The 20,762-nt window shown below is 41.1% G+C and overlaps 1 pseudogene; it reads left to right on the forward strand.

The window, feature by feature from the left end:
* LOC120309126 overlaps positions 1-20,762 on the forward strand; it is a 144,445-nt pseudogene that overhangs the window by 45,073 nt on the left and 78,610 nt on the right.

Raw genomic sequence — 20,762 nt, forward strand, 5'->3', positions numbered from 1 at the left:
CTTACTGAAACTGTTTAATAAGTGAATTTTTCAGTGTACATTGTGAAGTGAACCAGCATCTCTGTTGATTATCCTAGTCTATCGGAGGCATGTGACATGAGTTGCAATATTTTTCTCAGTTTTTTACAAGTCTGCAGAGTGTTACTTCAGAAAGATTAGAGGACAGAGAAAACACAAGACCAAAGTTGAAAACTAATTTATTTTGTTCTAGAAATTATGAACATTGTTTTCATAGTTAAACTTGCTTGAAATCATAATAGGATCTCAAATTGCAGTTTCCTTCAGGTTTGAAGATGGAGTTTAATCTAACATTACATCTTCAATTTAGGTTTCCAATTATCTCTCCCTTTTATTATAGTTAATTGACAATTCATACTTTAAAAACCATGTATTTTTTTTTTCTAATAGGTGATGAAGTATTCTAGCATTAAAGTTAAATGTTTCCATTTAAATGGAATAAATACTCTCATTCCTACTTCTGCCTTAAACAGTTTATCATTTGTAGCTTTAAAATATAAAATAATGTTTTCTTTGTAGGCATGGGATCACTTTTTGAAAATAAAGTTTCCTAATAGCAGTCATTCTGAAGATTGGAAAGAAGCTTTAAGTACAATTTTGAAAAGCAGAATTAAACAGGTATGTAGATATATAATGTCATATACATGAGATATTAATCTGCTTGTAGTAATTAATCTTGATGAGCATAACCTACTTCAAATGTATGAAAAGCTTTTACTTTTGTGACATGTAATACTTGTGTGACATGTGTCTTCTTTTATTGACGTTAAACCAAGATTAGTCTGATCACTATCATATCTGGCAAAACTGCTTGGAGTTTCTAGCATCAGCAAAATATGATTTTAGACAAGAATGAATCACTACAGTAATATAAACTTACCATTTATTTTGAGCTGATGTGTGGTTGTGCAGCTTATTCAAAAATTAATGGTTAAAATATGGCTTGGTGCAACTATACAATTAAAACCAGTAATTGGCTTTGCTTCTATAGCAATCTTTCTTAACCTAGTTTCCTCCAAAAGTGCGGTGACTACAATTCTCAACATTCCTGGGCTCTTGATGATTAATATCATGTCTGTTGTTGAAAGAGTCTCCAAATTATCTAAACCAAATCTCTTATTGCAATCTTTCTTGTCTAAGACTTGTTTTGGGAAGAAAATGCATTTTTGGTATGCTTTATTGATATCTGATGAGGGTGCTGCTCTTGCCTTCTCAGAGAATTGCATTCCTGGGTTTTAGGTCCTTGCTGGCAGGGATAAAGAGGATGGAGGATATTAAACCCTGAAGAGATTGTGCCTGTTGCCAGGGAGGCTAATCAGAAATAAATGCCTGTATGTTAAGTTGGTTGTAGGGACAACTTGGGTATCCTTCTGGTGTAGTATCAGCAGATGCCCTCTGTGAGCCCCTTGATTTGTTCTCAGACTGATATTGGAGACTTCTCATGTTTTAGTGACTTCAATCTCCATACTCTCTGGATTGGTTGAAACAGGCTTGGGAGTTCATGATCTTTGTGGCAATTATGGACTTCTCCCAAATATCTCTGGTAGAACACATATAAGTAACAAGTTTAGACCTCACTTTCATATCTGAGCAGATAGTTGGTGATTTGTCTATGCAGAACATCTGGTTTCACTTCGAATGAAGCACCTGATATAAACAAGTATGGAATTTCTTCCAAACTACTAGTAGCCTCCCCATTTCCTTGAGTTTAGGGAAGGGAGGTCTACAAATGTTTCTTTGTGGCAGCATGAATGTTACGGAATTCTCTGTCCCTTGAAATCCAGTCAGTTCATACCTTGTTAGGCTTTAAGGAATTATTAAACATCAAATTCTTAAGAAGATTTAAAGATGCCACCATTGATTTTATTTCTTTTTTAAAGAATAATTTTATCTGTGGCTTAATGTTTGGGAACTGATTCATTATTATGCAGTTTTAATTGTAGCATGGACATTTTTTGTTGTGACTGTAACTCTCTGAGAGTCTCTCAAGTGTGCGAATTAAAAAAGGAATAAATTAAGTGACTCTATAAATGCCCAATTATTGTAGAAAAACTATTACAAAAGATAATCGTGGTGACCTATGCGGATTTCCATCCTAAATAAGCAGAACATTTTATATATTTTGAAAAATATTTTATTATGTTCAGATCTTATTGCCGTAATCACAAATTCTTCTGTTCTATGTCTTCACTTTGGAGATTATAAATATTTTGTAACCCCAAATTGTGCTTTGTTTCTATCTTGATGTTTTCTAATTAGGAAGGAGCTGTTGAACAAATTAAAGTCTATTGTAGTCACTATGAGAAAATTCAAAAATTCAATTCAGTGATTTTGGAAACATTTGAAAATTGTGCCCTTGAAGCTATTGATTCAGCATACCAGGTAATTTATTTAATATCAACGATTGTCTGATCTTTCTGTAAATACGATGGTTGTTATGCTTCAGATAGTCACAGATTAAAGCAATGTACCTTCCAGACATATGCCATCCTCTCCTTCCAAATTGGCTGAGAAATGTATCGTCTATACATTTTAGCAGGCAGGACACAGAGAACAGTACTGTATGTTGCCTTGCAAGGGAATTTCAAGATTGTAGCAGAGTATTGGTTATACTTGTGCATACAGCCCAAAGTACACCAAATCCTGACCTGTAATGTATCCTTGCTACAATGATATAAAATTTTAAAATTTTTAGCATGGATTTTTTAAATATCCTATTACTGTAACTATAGAAGAACAACCTTAGTTTCATGTTTTTCCATTCATTAAATTAGTTTTTTTAGTATATATTACCTTTATTTGTATGCAATATATACTAAACTAGCCGATTCTTCTGATTGAGTTTTTTTATATTTTTCCAGACAGCAGGGATGCTCTTTGTCACAATCTCTTCTTTGTTCCAGAAGTTGATTCTCACACCTATTATGAATAGGAACTTACATTCACATAATGTTTGTTCTCAGTCCATTTCTGACAGCTTTTCAAGATCATTCTGTCTCTTTCAGAAGTGAAGGTTGGTTTGCTTGGAGTAACAATAGCAATGTCTTTCCCTAAGTTACCTAAGAGTAAGGATTGTTATTTAGCCTGTAGTTTATAGATACAATATAGGAAAGCTAAAGGGAGGGCCTTCAAATCCTGCCCATGCATCGTTTTTCAGTTTATAGGATCCTTCATTCCCACAGAGTGGTGATTGTTCCCGTTGTAAGAGCAGTATCTATCTCAGCGAGTGGAAGAAAAATCCACATGGAAGGAAAAATACTTACACGATATAATAAATTTTGTGACAACCTTGACAGAGGTGCAAAATCATTGTGTGATATATTGAATTCATTACTGCCTAACACTACATTCTTTTTTCCTATGTCTTTTCTAGAAACAACAGAATCTGCTTGAGTTGATATCTAAATATGATATGAACAAGCTGGGTAAAATTATATCTGCTGCCATCATAAAATCCTGGCCAAAGGATGGTGCGGGGATGCCTTTGAAAGACTTTCAAAATATACTAAAGCATCTGTTTGAATGGCGGGACAGCAGATACCTGTTCGTTTTCAATCGTATGTAAATCATTTACAGGACCATTTTATAGTCAGAGGGAATATGTAAATGATCAAAGTAGCTACATAACAGAAAATAGTTACATAATATAGAATAATGGAGGAGTTATATTGGATATTTCATACATTTGTATATTTGATACAAGCATATTGTATGAAATTATGATGAAATAGTAATCTGCTTCACAAATGTTCGTTGATATTTTGACTAAATGTATATATAGTATTTTTAATTTTTTTCCTGTTTGGCAAAAATAATAGAGTTACATCTGTGGGCAGGGCTGAAAAATGAGATATAGGAAAGTATGCATGTAAGTGAGATAGGAAATTGAGAATACAGGATGTCCTCGACTTATGACTGTAATTGAATCCAGAATCACAGTCATACACTACGTGACCTGACCCAGCTTTATGATGGCTTTTCCAGGTGTGGTTGTTAAGTGGATGTTAAGTGAATAGAGGGAGGCAGCTAGTTCCCCTCTGTGCACAGAAGGGAACTACAGCTGTCGGCTGGGGAGAAGCAGCTCAGATCTTCATGATCAGAACTTTTCTCCAGCCCATTCATTCTCCTCCTGCCTGCTGGAGACACTCCACCCCAAGTGGGGCAAAATCAATCTGTCAGGCAGCATTCTTGCTCTTAAAGAGGTTGGGTGAAAATGGACTAATTTTTTGCTCCTTCTTTGAGTCTCTCCCTTTCTTTGCTCAAAGAAGGAGGAAAAACTGCTTGCAGATGAGATTCAAGTCTCTCCAAGCAAGCAGCTTTTTTGCTGCCTCAATTTCACTGAGGGCCGTATCAGCATTGTGGTTGCCCTGGGGGGGGGGCAGGTGAGTGTGGCCAGAATGGGTGCAGCCTACTGGGTGGGCGTGGATGGAGTGGGTATGGCCTACTCATTGGGCGTGGCCAGTTCTACATCATTCGCATCAAGGGTTCCTATGGGGGCCTGGGCAGGAGTGGGACAGATCTGAGGGTCTCTGGCAGAAGGGGGTGGGACTGGGGCAAGTGCCAAGGCAGAGTTCACCAGGGCAAGTGCCAAGATGGCCACCACAAAATTGTACATTGGCTCCCAGCTGGCCTGGGCCAGGGCCAAGGCAGCGGGGGCCGTTTCCTCACTATTTCTAGGATGGTTTCGCGGGCCTCATGAAGCCACTTCGTGGGCCGCATCCGGCCCCCGGGCCTTGTGTTTGACATGTCTGCTGTAAGTCATTTTGCATGGCATTTTTTTCAGGTGACAAGAAAGAAGTATCTAACTTGAGCAATTTAATGCTCCCAAATCTTTCTTACTGTTTTTACTATATTTAATAGGTGCAGAAGAAAACACTCTAAACAAATTTACTGATGAAGCTCGATTGTTAATGACCCTTGCTGAATCTTTATTTCCAAAGGGTGCAAATGAACTCGTAACAGGCCATATTCTGATTAAGGATTTGGAGCTAATTATAGAATATAAGACACAATTCATAAGTAAGTCATTTTTGCTTATACTAATGGAGAGAGGGATAAATTGTGTGAATGTAGTTTAATTGTGTGGTTAATTGGGTTTTATGAAATCATAAATCACCAGGACAATAAAGAAATACATATTTTGTTTTTATGCGGAGTCATCTTAGAGCAGAGTTCCCCAACCTTTCCGGCTTTGTGGATCGCCAGGGCTGGGTCGGGGATGGTTCCATGCACACTTGTCGGCTTCTCCTGCAAATGGAGCTGCTTGATCTATTACACTGCTTCACACCAGAAAGGGGCCTTGTATAGTGGTCTAGCAGTGGTAGACACTCCCTAAAGAGGTGCATTTGGCTCCCATTCTCCCAGTACTTAGGAAGGTGGTAAGGTCTTCTTTGTTAACTATTTTAATTGTTGATTTTACTTTAGGTTTTTTATTTTAATTATAATTTGTTATATTTGTTTAATAATCCATTGAATAAATAATTGGAGCTGTACTTTTCTTGAACTTTTAAGTGAATTGCAATACCATTATTCTTGTAGAACCCTGATGTGAGAAAAGGGGACTGGGAAAGTATGGAGGAATGTTAGAAATAAAGAACCTGGAGATTAATAATAATAATAATAATAATAATAATAAATAACAACAACAACAACCCCCAGTGAGGCACTACTTTGACGTGGTTGTGGGGCTTGTGTACTCTGAGGAAGATGAGAGCTATGCCAGAGGTTCAACCATACTGGACAGGTCTCATCAGAGGAGTCAGACAAAGAGTGTCTCTCCCATAAAAAATATGGTGAGACGTAAATTGCAGAATGCCATACCGGCTCGGACGTCGCCCGGGTTAACAAGGTCTGCGCTAGATATTGGAGTTCCTGGATATCTGGTGAAAAATGGGTTACAGGACTCAGGACTGTTGGCTGAGAAACCAGGGCCAGCAGCTGCAGAACTACTGAAAGAAAAGGTGTTTACCCATCACAGATACACAGTGATGGAAAACAAAGAAATAATGATCTGTTACTACAGATCAAGTCCAACAAGATGAGGATATCTAAAACGAATGCACCAATTCTGGAAAGAACAACATCCAGAATCAGAAATAACAGAACAGAGACTAGCAGATCAATGCCAATTTATAATACGAAATAAAGTATTCACAGAAACAGAATTGGACGAATTGCAAAGGTTTACCCAGGGCAAAGAAATCAAAGCCTTACCAGAAGTAATTCAGAATGTAGAGGCAAACCAGGGGGAGTTGGCAGTAAAAGAATCCAGTAGAGCTATACAACTGTTCTCATTTGGAAACCAGGCACCTCTTCCTCAGGAAGAACAAAACCCTCTAACTGAAGAAATAAAAGAATTGAAACAAAGAATAACTGAGCATCTAGAACAGCACAAAAACAACAGAATAAGGCTGCCTGCATTGAAGCTTGTTTCAAAGAAATAGCTAGCATAAGCATTAAAAGATGCAAATACTGCAATAGCAAGTATAAGCACCAATTCACTGCAAGAAACAAACCAACTAATGTACAGCACAGCTGCAGTTATAACAGAATACCTGGGATGCAAAATCAACAAAGAAGAAAAAAAACAAACAGTGCACCAGAAAATGGAAGGTTAGACTAGAAAATAAGATCAGCAAGTTAAGATCACATGCAAGCAAGCTAGAACAGATGAAAGAAAAGAAGCTGAAGAACAAGAAGACCAAAGAATACCTAATCAAGAAATACCACTTAGAAACAAGGAAGATCAAGGAAGCACTGGAAATAATAAAGCAACAAATAACAGCTATAGCCAGGAAAATCAGTAGATATGAAGCTCGAATTGCAAACTATAGGCAGAACCTCCAATTTCAATCCAATCAGAAACGTTTCTACCAATCCATCAATGGAGAAACTGCAAGGAATCAGTCAGTACCTGACAAGGAAGAAACAGTGCAGTTCTGGAAGCAGATATGGGATAACCCAAAGAAATACAACAAGGATGCGGCTTGGTTAAAAGAGGTGGATGCAAATAAAACAGAAGTTGAAATGAAAGAACTAGTAATAACAACAAAAATGGTAGAAAAAAGAGCAAAGAAAATCAAAAATTGGTCAGCACCAGGTGAAGATGAACTGCATGGGTTTTGGTTGAAATATCTAACTGTTATACACCCACTCATTGCCAAGCAGTTCAACAATATACTACAAGGAGGAGAAATTGAAAAGTGGCTAACAACTGGGAAAACCTACCTAATAATGAAAAATCCAGCAAAAGGGGCAATACCAGGCAACTACAGGCCAATTACTTGCTTACCAACAACTTTCAAATTACTAACTGGTGTGGTAGCTGATGCAGTACAACAGCATCTAGTTGAAAACACTCTCTTTCCACCTGAGCAGAAAGGAAACCGCCCCAATAGCAGAGGAACAAAAGATCAACTCCTAATAGACAAAATGATCTTGGAAAACTGCAAGAAAAGGAAGACCAACCTGAATGTGGCATGGATTGACTACAAAAAGGCATTTGACTCTCTGCCACATGACTGGATAATCAAGTGCCTAGAAATAACAGGAGTCAGTAGAAACATCAGAAAATTTGTGCAAAGATCGATGGCACAATGGAAGACACAGTTGCAGATCAATGGTGAGAGGCTGGGAGAGGTTAATATCAAGAGAGGAATATTTCAAGGAGATTCATTATCACCATTACTATTTGTTATTGCACTGTTTCCTCTGTCAACAATACTGAATAACTCAGGACATGGCTATCAAACATCAAAAACATCTGCCAGACTATCCCATCTCCTTTACATGGATGATCTGAAGCTGTATGGAAAAACATCATCTGAAATAGAATCGCTGCTCAACACTGTCCGTATATATAGCCAAGATATTTTTATGGAGTTTGGCTTGGACAAATGTGCCACACTTACTATCAAACAAGGAAAAATAGTGAAAACTGAAGGAATCAAGATGCCCCACGAAAATAACATTAAGAGTCTGGATGAGGAAGAGTACTACAAATACTTGGGTATCCTTCAAGCTGACAACATCAAGCACACTGAAGTCAAGAAAAAGATTAGAGGTGAATACATCAAGAGAGTGAAGAAGATCTTAAAATCCAAACTCAATGGAGGAAATACCATAAAGGCAATCAACACCTGGGCAATCCCAGTCATTAGGTACACAGCTGGAATAGTGGACTGGACTCAAGCAGAACTAAAAGCAATGGATAGGCAGACCAGAAAAATAATGACAATGAATCATGCCCTTCATCCACGCAGTGACATTGACCACTTTTATCTACCAAGGCAATAGGTGGGCGTGGAATGCTACAAGTACATCAACATATGGTTGAAGAAGAAAAAATGGCTTGGAAGAATATCTAAGAACAATGTGAAGTCCACTGAAATTAGTATAGTCATGGAAGGCTTACTGACTACTGGAGAGACCAAACTGGCCTACAAGAAAGACCAACTGAGGAACAAATAGAGGCTGGTAAAACCAGCACTACATGGCCAATACATTAAAAAAATAGCTGGGAAAGCAGATATTAACAAGACCTGGCAATGGCTAGGAGCAGGAAAATTGAAGAAAGAGACCGGGGGACTAATTCTGGCTGCACAAGACCAAGCCTTAAAGACAAATGCATATAAAGTCAAAATTGAGAAGACAGCAACAGACAGTAAGTGCCGCCTATGCAAAAAAGCTGAAGAAACAGTGGACCACTGGTAAGCTGTTGCAAGAAGATTTCACAGACTGATTACAAGCAGCGGCATGACAAAGTAGCAACAATGGTGCATTGGAAGATCTGCAAAAAATATCATTTGCCTGTAAGCAAAAACTGGTGGGATCATAAAATAGAGAAAGTCATAGAAAATGATAAAATTAAACTGCTCTGGGACTTCAGAATTCAAACAGACAAGCACCTGCAACATAACACCCCAGACTTAACAATTGTCGATAAGAAAGACAAAAAAGTCTGGATAGTGGATGTGGCAGTGCCTGGAGACAGCAGAATAGACGAGAAAGAACTGGAGAAGATAACAAAATACAAAGACCTACAAATAGAAATAGAAAGACTGTGGCAAAAGCAAGCAAGGGTAGTACCATAGTGATAGGTTCCTTGGGTGCAATCCCAAAACAACTGGAGCACCATTTGAACACCATTGGCATTGACAAATTCGCTATTAGTCAATTGCAAAAGGCGGCCTTGCTAGGAACTGCTTCCATCCTGCGACGATACCTGTAATGCCATCAAACATCCACATCTGCCTATCCCAGGTCCTGGGTAAGGACTCGCTAGGTAGACAAAATGCCAAATCCAGTCTGAACACCTGGCTGACTGTGCGATGATCGATAATAATAATAATAGTTGGAAGGGACCTTGGAGGTCATCTAGTCCAACCCCCTGCTCAGGTAGGAAACTCTATACCATTTCGGACAAATGGCTGTCCAGTCTCTTCTTAAAAACTTCCAGTGTTGGAGCATTCACCGCTTCTGGAGGAAGGTTGTTCCACTGATTAATTGTTCTAACTGTCAGGAAGTTTCTCCTTAGTTCTAGGTTGCTTCCCTCCTTGATTAGTTTCCATCTGTTGCATCTTGTCCTGTCTTCAGGCGCTTTGGAAAATAGCTTGACTCCCTCTTCTTTGTGACAGACCCTGAAATATTGGAACACTGCTATCATGTCCCCCCTCATCCTTCTCTTCATTAAACTAGACATACCTAATTTCAGCAGCCCTTCCTTATCTGTTTTAGCCTCCAGTCCCTTAATCATCTTTGTTGCTCTTCTCTGTACTCTTTCTAGAGTCTCAACATCTTTTTTACATCGTGGTGACCAAAACTAGATGCAGTATTCCAAGTGTGGCCTTACCAAGGCATTGTAAAGTGGTATTAATACTTCACGTGATCTTGATTCTATCTCTCTGTTAATGCAGCCTAGCACTGTGTTGGCTTTTTTTGGCAGCTGCAGCACACTGCTGGCTCATATTTAAGCGATTGTCCACTAGGACTCCGAGATCCCTCTCACAGTTACTACTATTTAGCAAGGTACCCCCTATACTATACCTGTATTTTGGTTTTTCTTGCCTAAATGTAGACGCTTACTTTTTTCACCATTGAATTTCATTTTGTTAGATAGTGCCCAGTGTTCAAGTCTGTCCAGATCCTTCTGTATCTTAAGCCTGTCTTCTGGAGTGTTGGCTATTCCTGCCAGCTTGGTATCGTCTGCAAATTTGATGAGTTCCCCATCTATCCCCTCATCCAAATCGTTGCTAAAGATGTTGATGAGCACTGGGCCCAGAACAGAGCCCTGGGGCACCCCACTAAACACTTCCCTCCATATAGATGCGGTTCCAATGAGGATCACGCGCTGAGTATGGCCGGTTAGCCAGCTACGAATCCATCTGGTGATGATGCTGTCTAACCCACATTTTTCTATCTTATCAAGTAGTAGGTTGTGATCTACTTTATCAAATGCCTTACTGAAGTCCAAGTAAATTATGTCCACAGCATTCCTCTGATTCACTAATTTTGTCACTTGGCCAAAGAATGCAATAAGATTTGTCTGGCATGATCTGTTTTTGACAAACCCATGTTGGCTTTTAGTAATGACTTTGTTTGCCTCTAGGTCAGCGGTTCTCAACCTGTGGGTCACGACCCTTTTGGGGATCGAATGACGCTTTCACAGGGGTTACCTAAGACCATCGGAAAAAAAATATTTCCGATGGTCTTTAGAAACCGAGACATCGCTCCTCTACCCAGCCACCACCACCGCCCTACTTTGCCGCCCTCCTCTTCCTCCTCCGCCTCCAGGGCGCCCTTCTCCGACAGCGCTTGCTCCTGCCATTACACGCCATTGCGCGTGCCCCCACCGCCGCCCTGGGCTGGCTCAGCGGCCGGTCTGAGCCGAGCCGGGTCTGGGCTGCTGCTGGTGCTGCCACTGGGCTGCTTCGCTGCTGCCGGCTGAGCTGAGCTGCAGCGCCGAGCCAGTCTCCACGCCCCTGGCTGCCCTCCGTGCCGTGCGGGAGCCTCCCCCACACTGCCCAGCCAGCCTCCCTCGTCATCGGCCGCCTTGGCCCTCTGGTGCCCGGAGCGGCTGTTGGGCTTCCAGGCAGGAATAATTCCTTCCTGGCTCGCCGGGCTCCGGGCCTCAGAAGTGGCCATGGGGCAGGGAAGAGGGCGAGGTGGTGGCGATGCCCCAGGAGGGGAGAAGCAACGCCTTCTGAGCGGGAGCTGGCGCTCTGGCTGCACCCTCTTGTGCGCGATGGGCTGCGCGGCATGGAAAGGGGCTCCCACGACCCTGCCGCTGCAATGGCGCTCAGGAGGCTGGAGGGGCGGGCAGGTCCCAGGGGGGCGGCTGGGAGAGGGCAAGAGGTGCCAGGATGAGGATGGAGGGCTCCAGATTGGCGGGTGTGAGAGGGCAGCCGGCGGCTCTGAGGCGCGCGGATCCTCCATGCAGCTTCCGAGGCCCCGGATGTGCCGCTGCTTGGCTCTCCACCAGGCTTCCGCCAGAGCCTCCCCCCGGGCAATTGTGCGGAGGTGCTTGTGCGTCCTTGGCAGCGCCTCCCTTCTTCAATTTCTCTCTCCTTCCTTCCTTCCTTCCTTCCTTCCTTCCTTCCTTCCTTCCTTCCTTCCTTCCTTCCTTCCTTCCTTCCTTCCTTCCTTCCCCCTTCAATCTCCTTTCTTGTCCATCTCCTTCCTTTCCCCTTCAATCTTCTACCTTTCCCCTTCAATCTTCCTTCCTTCCATCTCCATCTCCATCCCTTCCCCTTCAATCTCCTTCCTTCCTTCCTTCCTTCCTTCCTTCCTTCCTTCCTTCCTTCCTTCCTTCCCCCTTCAATCTCCTTCCTTCTCCATCTCCTTCCTTTCCCCTTCATCTTCCTTCCTTCTCCATCTCCTTTCCCCTTCAGTCTTCCTTTCTCCATCTCCATCCCTTCCCCTTCAATCTTTCTCTCCTTCCTTCCTTTCCCCTTCAATCTCCTTCCTTCTCCATCTGCTTCCTTTCCCCTTCAATCTTACTTCGTTCCTTCCTTCCATCTCCATCCCTTCCCCTTCAATCTCTCTCTCCTTCCTTCCTTCCTTCCTTCCTTCCTTCCTTCCTTCCTTCCTTCCTTCCTTCCTTCCTTTCCCCTTCAATCTCCTTCCTTCTCCATCTCCTTCCTTTCCCCTTCAATCTTCCTTCCTTCCTTCCTTCCTTCCATCTCCATCCCTTCCCTTTCAATCTTTCTCCTTCCTTCCTTTCCCCTTCAATCTTCCTTCCATCTCCATCCCTTCCCTTTCAATCTTTCTCCTTCCTTCCTTTCCCCTTCAATCTCCTTCCTTCTCCATCTCCTTCCTTTCCCCTTCAATCTTTCTTCCTTCCTTCTTCCATCTCCATCCCTTCCCCTTCAATCTCTCTCTCTCTCTATCCTTCCTTCCTTCCTTCCTTCCTTCCTTCCTTCCTTCCTCCTTCCTTCCTTTCTTCCTTCTTCCTCCTTTTCCCCTTCCATCTCCTTCTTCTCCATCTCCTTCCTTTCCCCTTTCAATCTTCTTTCCTTGGCTTTCCCCTTCAATCTCCTTCCTTTCCCCTTCAATCTTCCTTCCTTCCTTCCATCTCCATCCCTTCCCCTTCAATCTCTCCGTCCTTCCTTCCTTCCTTCCTTCCTTTCTTCCTTCTTCCTTCCCCTTCAATCTCCTTCCTTCTCCATCTCCTTCCTTTCCCCTTCAATCTTCCTTCCTTCCTTCCATCTCCATCTCTTCCCCTTCAATCTCTCCTTCCTTCCTTCCTTCCTTCCTTCCTTCCTTCCTTCCTTCCTTCCTTCCTTCCTTCCCCTTCAATCTCTTTCCTTCTCCATCTCCTTCCTTTCCCCTTCATCTTCCTTCCTTTCCCCTCCTTCCTTTCCCGCTTGCAATCGTCTGTCCTTCCTTTCCCTTCAATCTCTTTCTTTTCCCTTCATCTTCCCTGCCTTCCTTCCATCTCCATCCTTCCCCTTCAATCTCTCCGTACTTCCTTCCTTCCTTTCTTCCTTCTTCCTTCCCCCTTCAGTCTCCTTCCTTCTCCATCTCCTTTCTTTCCCCTTCAATCTTCCTTCCTTCCTTCCTTCCATCTCCATCTCTTCCCCTTCAATCTCTCCTTCCTTCCTTCCTTCCTTCCTTCCTTCCTTCCTTCCTTCCTTCCTTCCTTCCTTCCCCTTCAATCTCTTTCCTTCTCCATCTCCTTCCTTTCCCCTTCATCTTCCTTCCTTTCCCCTTCAATCTTCCTTTCTCCATCTCCATCCCCCTTCAATCTTTCTCTCCTTCCTTCCTTCATTTCCCCTTCAATCTCCTTCCTTCTCCATCTCCTTCCTTTCCCCTTCAATCTTCCTTCCTTCTTTCCCCATCCCTTCCCCTTCAATCTCTCTCTCCTTCCTTCTTTCCTTCCTTCCTTCCTTCCTTCCTTCCTTCCTTCCTTTCCCCTTCAATCTCCTTCCTTCTCCATCTCCTTCCTTTCCCCTTCAATCTTCCTTCCTTCCATCTCCATCCCTTCCCCTTCAATCTCTGTCTCCTTCCTTCCTTCCTTCCTTCCTTCCTTCCTTCCTTCCTTCCTTCCTTCCTTCCTTCCTTCCTTTCCCCTTCAATCTCCTTCCTTTCCCCTTCAATCTTCTTTCCTTCCTTTCCCCTTCAATCTCCTTCCTTTCCCCTTCAATCTTCCTTCCTTCCTTCCATCTCCATCCCTTCCCCTTCAATCTCTCCGTCCTTCCTTCCTTCCTTCCTTCCTTTCTTCCTTCTTCCTTCCCCTTCAATCTCCTTCCTTCTCCATCTCCTTCCTTTCCCCTTCAATCTTCCTTCCTTCCTTCCATCTCCATCTCTTCCCCTTCAATCTCTCCTTCCTTCCTTCCTTCCTTCCTTCCTTCCTTCCTTCCTTCCTTCCTTCCTTCCTTTCCCCTTCAATCTCCTTCCTTCTCCATCTCCTTCCTTTCCCCTTCAATCTTCTTTCCTTCCTTTCCCCTTCAATCTCCTTCCTTTCCCCTTCAATCTTCCTTCCTTCCTTCCTTCCATCTCCATCTCCATCCCTTCCCCTTCAATCTCTTTCTCCTTCCTTCCTTCCTTTCCCCTTCAATCTCCTTCCTTCTCCATCTCCTTCCTTTCCCCTTCAATCTTCCTTCCCTCCCTCCCTCCCCTTCCCTCCCTCCCAACATTTTTGAGCAAGGAAGAATAAGCTTCTCCAGCGAGCATTGCTATATTGTTTTTGTGATTAATCACTATGCTTTAATTATGTTCAATTTGTAACAATGAAAATACACCCTGGATATCAGATATTTACATTATGATTCATAACAATAGCAAAATTACAGTTATGAAGTAGGAACGAAAATAATTTTATGGTTGGGGGTCACCACAACATGCGGAACTGTATTAAAGGGTCACGGCATTAGAAAGGCTGAGAACCACTGCTCTAGGTGTTCGCTGATTGGTTGTTTAATTATCTTTTCCAGAATCTTCCCAGGTATTGAGGTCAGGCTGATAGGTCTGTAATTTCCTGGATCTATGTTTTCCCCTTTTTTGAAGATGGGAACTATATTAGCTCTTTTCCAGTCCTCTGGTAGTTCCCCATTGCTCCAGGATCTTTGAAAAATATAGTTCAGTGGTTCTGAATCACATCTGCCAGTTCCTTAAGAACCTTGGGGTGTAATCCATCTGGTCCTGATGATTTGAACTCGTCTAGGCTGGACAGGTGCTCACTTACCATTTTCTTGCCTATCTTAACTTGTGTTTCTGTTCTGTTTTTTATGGCACTATTTTTGATAGTTGGTCTGTTTTTTCCCTTTGTGTAAAGACAGATGCAAAAAACGAATTAAATAGTTCTTCTTTCTCCCTGTTGCTTGTCACCTTCTTGCCACTTTCACCCACTAATGGACCAATCATTTCCTTCATTTTTTTCTTGTTTTTTACATGTTGAAAGAATTTTTTTTGTTATTTTTGACTTTGGTCGCAAGCCTTAGTTCATTTTGAGCCTTAGCTTTCCTCACTGCATCATTGCAAGCTCGGGCTATTTGCTGATATTCTGACTTAGTTATGTGCCCCTCTTTCCACTTTCTATACTTGTCCTTTCAATTTATCAGAGAGTTCTTTATACAGCCATGCTGGTTTCTTTTGAGAGCTGTTATTTTTCCTCTTTGTTGGTATTGTGCTAGACTGTGCTTTTATTATCTCACTTTTCAAAATTTCCCAAGCTTCTTGAGTTGTTTTCCCCTTGAGGATTCTTATCTATGGGATCCTTCCCAAGTCCTCTCTAAGTTTATTGAAATTAGCTCTCTTAAAGTCCAAGATTCTAGTTTGACTGTGTTCTAGTCTTGTGCTTCCATAATGTTGAATTCCAATACTACATGATCACTTCCTCCCGAGGTTCCTGTGACTTCAACACCTTCTATCATTTCATCTCTGTTAGTGAGAATTAAATCCAAAATGGATAATCCACTAGTTCTCTATACTTCTCTACTACAAGATTTCATTAATACAATAATTTATTTGCACTTCAGTCCAGGCTACAAAAGGGGGAGGGGAATTCACTTCGTGCTTTCAGACTTCTATGCAATCCTTCCTTCCTTCCTTCCCTCCCTCCCTCCCTCCCTCCCTCCCTCCCTCCCTCCCTCGTGCCTGTTTATGAGAAGATTGACACCCTGATTAGCTACATTATCTCACTAAATTCAAATCACCACACACTTTATCTTTTTGCAAGCTTTCTTTTATTATCTCTAGACAGATTTTCCTAGCTTAACATAAACTTTTTTGCTTCTATGAACTTCAACTTGTGATGCTAAGTAGTTCATCAGTTTGTTGTATTAGAATGGCTCTACTTTCATTTCAGATAGCTATGCCAGAGTATTATTCTTTTTTTTCCCCTATGTTTTTTATTAATTTTCCAATATTACATTTACATATTTGAAAAGTAGTGTGGCGGCTGAGCATAGTAGTTCCATTACATTTGAATATCATCAATACAAATCTCAAAGTATTACAATAACTTAATTCCCTCTCTTTCCCCCATAATATCTACTGTCTCATATTCGGACCAACACAGTTTTTGTCCTGCCCACACAGATTGGAGGGTTGATTTTCCATGTGGAACAAGCAGATATTTAGTCAATGAATAGATCAAGAAAGATTACTTTATTTCACAGGTATCCTCAATCAATAACTCACGGTTATAACAGAGGTTCATCTGAGAATGCAATGGTAATCTGGATCCATTTCATAGGTGAAAGATTAATAGATTTCTCCATCCTGCGTACAAGTTACATGCTTTCGCACGGAGCTTCCAGCCATGCAGCTGGAACCCATGCAGAGAGATAATACAAAAGCACAAAGGCACGTAACAGGATGTCCTGCAATAACTTTTAACTCCTCCCACTGACTAGATAAGCTACAGCATAGACTAATGACTGAACTACATTACCCATAAGCCAACTCTTAAGGAAACAGCATTTAACCCTTTAAATGCTAAACGTTCTAATATACAGTTCTCTCAATGAAACAACATTAAATGCTAAACACAATAACACAGTTCTCAAGTATATGCTCTGGCAATATGGTTACATATTGGTCCAGCACAGTTCTTATTCTATCAATACTAGAAAATACCCTTCTAGTATTCATCAATAATCTTCAGTCTATACATATCTTAATTGATTTGACATTCCATCGTTTAGACCAGTGGTTCTCAACCTGTGGGTCGGGACCCCATTTGGGGTCGAACGACTATTTCACGGGGGTCGCCAAACAACGCAATCTGCCATTTTCCCCCTTTTCCTTAGCTGTGCTACTCCCTTTTATTCTATTGGATTTTGAAAGCCAATAGAATAGACTCTCTTGAATAGAGTCTAATTCTATTGGCTTTCAAAAGCCAATAGGAATTGTCCAGGCTGTCTCTGCCCTGCTGAGCCCTCCAAAAGTCCCATTCTGCAAACGGTGCTGCAAGTTGTCTGCAGCAAAGGCAAGCTGTCTGGAAGTTTCCACCCCTCCCTGCTGAGCAACTACTAAAAATGTAAGTAAAAGAGGGCCAGGGGTGGGAGGTGGGAGGCCAGTGGGCGCAGGGAGGGTTGCTGGCGCGCGTGGGGTCCGGCGGGTGCCTTACCTCTCTTGGGTTGGGCCAGCTGGTGGCTCAGCCGGTGGTCGGCCTGCTTCGTCTCTGCCGCTTGCCAGCTATGCCTCGGCCGGTGTAGGGGGCGGCACCACGCATGCGCGGCACTCCTGGGCAGGGAAAGTCCTCGACTTACAACCGGTTGGATAGTCCTTGACTTATGACCGGTTTAGTCTTCGACTTACGACCGGTTGTTTAGTCCTCGACTTACAACCAGTTGGGGGTCGCGGCATTAAAAAGGTTGAGAACCACTGTTTTAGACAATAACCTAGTAAGCTTTTCTTAACTTTAATTTCCCATTGATATTTAAATTTAACGTTTAATCTTTATCATTAAATGACCCCAATTTCTAAGTCTCCTATCTTGTATTTGGGGCTAATAATAATATTTTTTTCTTCTTTATATTTCCTTCCTTCCTTTCCCCCCCAAAAAACCTGTCACATTTGTATCACAAACCAATATACAAATTTAATTATTAGTATTTATACTTCTAAGTTTTACTTAACCTTTGTCTCAACTCATAACAATGTCTTAAATTCAAATCTTAGTTATTTTTAAATATTCAAACTTTTAGCCAATCAGTGACCTGATAATTAATTTTCCCTTAATATTTTAATTTAACATTTAATATTTTTTTCCAAATTTTTAAATTAAGCACAATTCCTTTATCACAATTCCTCATACAATCTAATATTTAAAATACACACCTTATGTATAAATTCTACCATCTATCTTAACAAACTAATAAAACAATATAATATTCTTATTTCAATATTTATACTTCTAGATTTTATATAACCAAAATTTTCTTTATCTCAAATCGTTACAATATCTTATGTTTAGAATACATATTCTATCCATTTGGATATATTCTATTTTAGATCTCGTGTGTAGATCGGAACCCCAATTCTTTTCAGTCTTATTCTAGCTTTTTTTCTTTGCCAAGTCATCTTTCGTATCTTTGCTTTTAAATCATCAAAAAGATTTCCTTGTATTGTTGTGGCTATTGTTTGATGTTGATAAGAGCGTCCAGTTGATGTTTTTTTAAAGAGGACTTGCTGATTTAGCAGGTCATCTCTTTGTTTTTCCAGTTCGATGCAGTTGTCCCGAAGTATTTATCTTCTCTTTCATCTGTTTTTCTTTTTTATCATCAAATTCCTTCTGGTTTACAAGAAAAGTTCTTTCCTTGTTCTCTACTATCAGTTTCTTTTTTGTGTTTTCCATTGCCTTTATTTGTTGTGTATCTAAGTCTTCTGTCATAGCATTTGGTTAATAATAATAATAACAATAATAATAATAATAAAGTTGGAAGGGACCTTGGAGATCATCTAGTCCAACCCCCTGCTCAGGCAGGAAACCCTACACCATTTCGGACAAATGGCTGTCCAGTCTCTTCTTAAAAACTTCCAGTGTTGGAGCATTCACCGCTTCTGGAGGCAGGTTGTTCCATGGTTAATTGTTCTGTCAGGAAGTTTCTCCTTAGTTCTAGATTGCTTCTCTCCTTGATTAGTTTCCATCCGTTGCTTCTTGTCCTGCCTTCAGGCGCTTTGGAGAATAGCTTGACTCCCTCTTCTTTGTGGCAGCCCCTGAGATATTGGAACACTGCTATCATGTCCCCCCTCGTCCTTCTCCTCGTTAAACTAGACATAACCAATTCCAGCAACCATTCCTTATATGTTTTAGCCTCCAATCCCCTAATCATCTTTGTTGCTCTTCTCTGTACTAGATTCTCTCAGAGTTAGTTGGATCTTTTCAGTTTTTTCCCTCCCTCTATTTTAAGGGGGAAAAAATCCCAAATATTCAGTAGTAATTAGAGTAAAAATCAGAGAATATATATATATATATATATATATATATATATATATATATATATAGATAGATAGATAGATAGATAGATAGATAGATAGATAGATAGAGAGAGAGAGAGAGAGAGAGAGAGAGAGAGAGAGAGAGAGAGAATAGAAAGTTACAAATCTTATAATCCACCAATTTTAGGAAATAGAATTCCAATTAGGAGACCAGTATTTTTCCAATGTTTTAAACTCCCGAGTGGTTGATTGCCACTGTTTCTGGAGGGAGGGCTAAAAATCTCCTTTCCCTCACCACAGGGGGGAAAGTACTTTAGCAGCTTATGCAGGTAATTAAGTAATTAGGATATAAGAGAGGCAGATTTCACCCAGTTTTTTCCATGCTGCTTTGAAGTTGCCAGATGGTAATGTGACTTCGGCTGTTAGCAGCCTAGGGACGAGCCATATTTCTATGGCCGGTCCTTTCGTCTGCCAGTTTGGAGGGATCGCCAGCTCTAACGGGAGAGTTGCTGCTCTCCCGCGATCTAGCGAAAGCCTCTCCTTGCTGGTCGCCTCTTTGGGGCGACTTTTGGCCCTTTTCAGGCCTCCCAGCGATGCGAAATTGAACGGGGGAGAGAGAGCAAGTCTCCCAGCCGTCCATGGTGGTCGTGCAACAAACAAGATGTCCCAGAGTATTATTCTTGTACCCCATACTATATTGTATGTATGTTGGGGTTTTTGGATCCTCTACTTGATTCCCACATTTTTTTAAATCATGAACCACTGAATGTGGTTTTGGGGGTGTCAGCTGAGGCATCAGCAAGATGCAGATGCTTACTCAATCCACTAGGGCAATTTTATCTGGACTGATACATCTTGTTGAACTAGATAGTACCACAAGTTGAAGTTCCTAGAAGCAAAATTTTAAGTTACTGAGGGAGCTAGTAAAATCTGCCTAGAGATAATAAAAGAAAGCCTGCCAAAAGTTAAAGTGTGTGGTGATTTGAATTTAGGGAGTCTGTTTGCCTTGAGATGTTAGTCCCGGAGTATAAATTCTTTGCCTCTGTACAGAAACAAAGTTTTTTAAATGTGCCCACCCACATTTGTATGATTATTGGTTAATTTATACCAGCTTTGAACCACCCAGCTTTGGGCTGAGCCAACAATCTCCCATTGGGATTACTATGAGGGGTTGCCTTTAAAACTAGGCCAGCTACTTCCACAAAACAGCTAAACTATTTATTGTAGCTGACTGTTTTTATCTTGATATGACAGTGCTTTATCATTTTGCACTGCCTAGAGTCTATTTTGAAACCGAGTAATAACTTTTAAATTCCTTAGCAATTTGACACCAAGTTATTTGCAGGAATGATTCCTCCCGTATTTACTTAATAGCGCCATAAAGTCTTAAATTGAGACTTTTCACAAGATCCCCTGCCCATTGAGGATAGATGCTGACTGAAGAAAGAACCTTGTGGGTCCAACTTATCTATGGAGCCATCTCACATAGGATACTTAAATTATGTTACATGCCATGAAAGATCTGTTCGCTTTTTTCCATGCAGCTTAAAAAACATTTTAGAGATATGTACAGAATGTACTGTTATATAGAATGCTAGGATGTTCTCATTTTGGACCATGGTAATGCAGCTGTGCCAGGGATGGAGGCTAATTTTGAAAGAAAAGAAAATCTGGAAATTGGAACAAAAAAAATTGTTCCCAAAAAGTTGGAACAGAAGACAGTCTGTTTATGAGATGGCCTCAGATTGGCCTTGTTTAGAAAAAGACATATTATTCCAATGTCCCCTAGAATCTCCTTCCTAAGAATACTAAATTTTACACATTATTAGTGTTTAGGCATTTTAGAACTTCAGGATTAT

This window comes from Crotalus tigris, unplaced genomic scaffold (assembly GCF_016545835.1).
Source record: "Crotalus tigris isolate CLP2741 ecotype Arizona unplaced genomic scaffold, ASM1654583v1 scf7180000017551.9496454, whole genome shotgun sequence".
Taxonomy (NCBI): domain Eukaryota; kingdom Metazoa; phylum Chordata; class Lepidosauria; order Squamata; family Viperidae; genus Crotalus; species Crotalus tigris.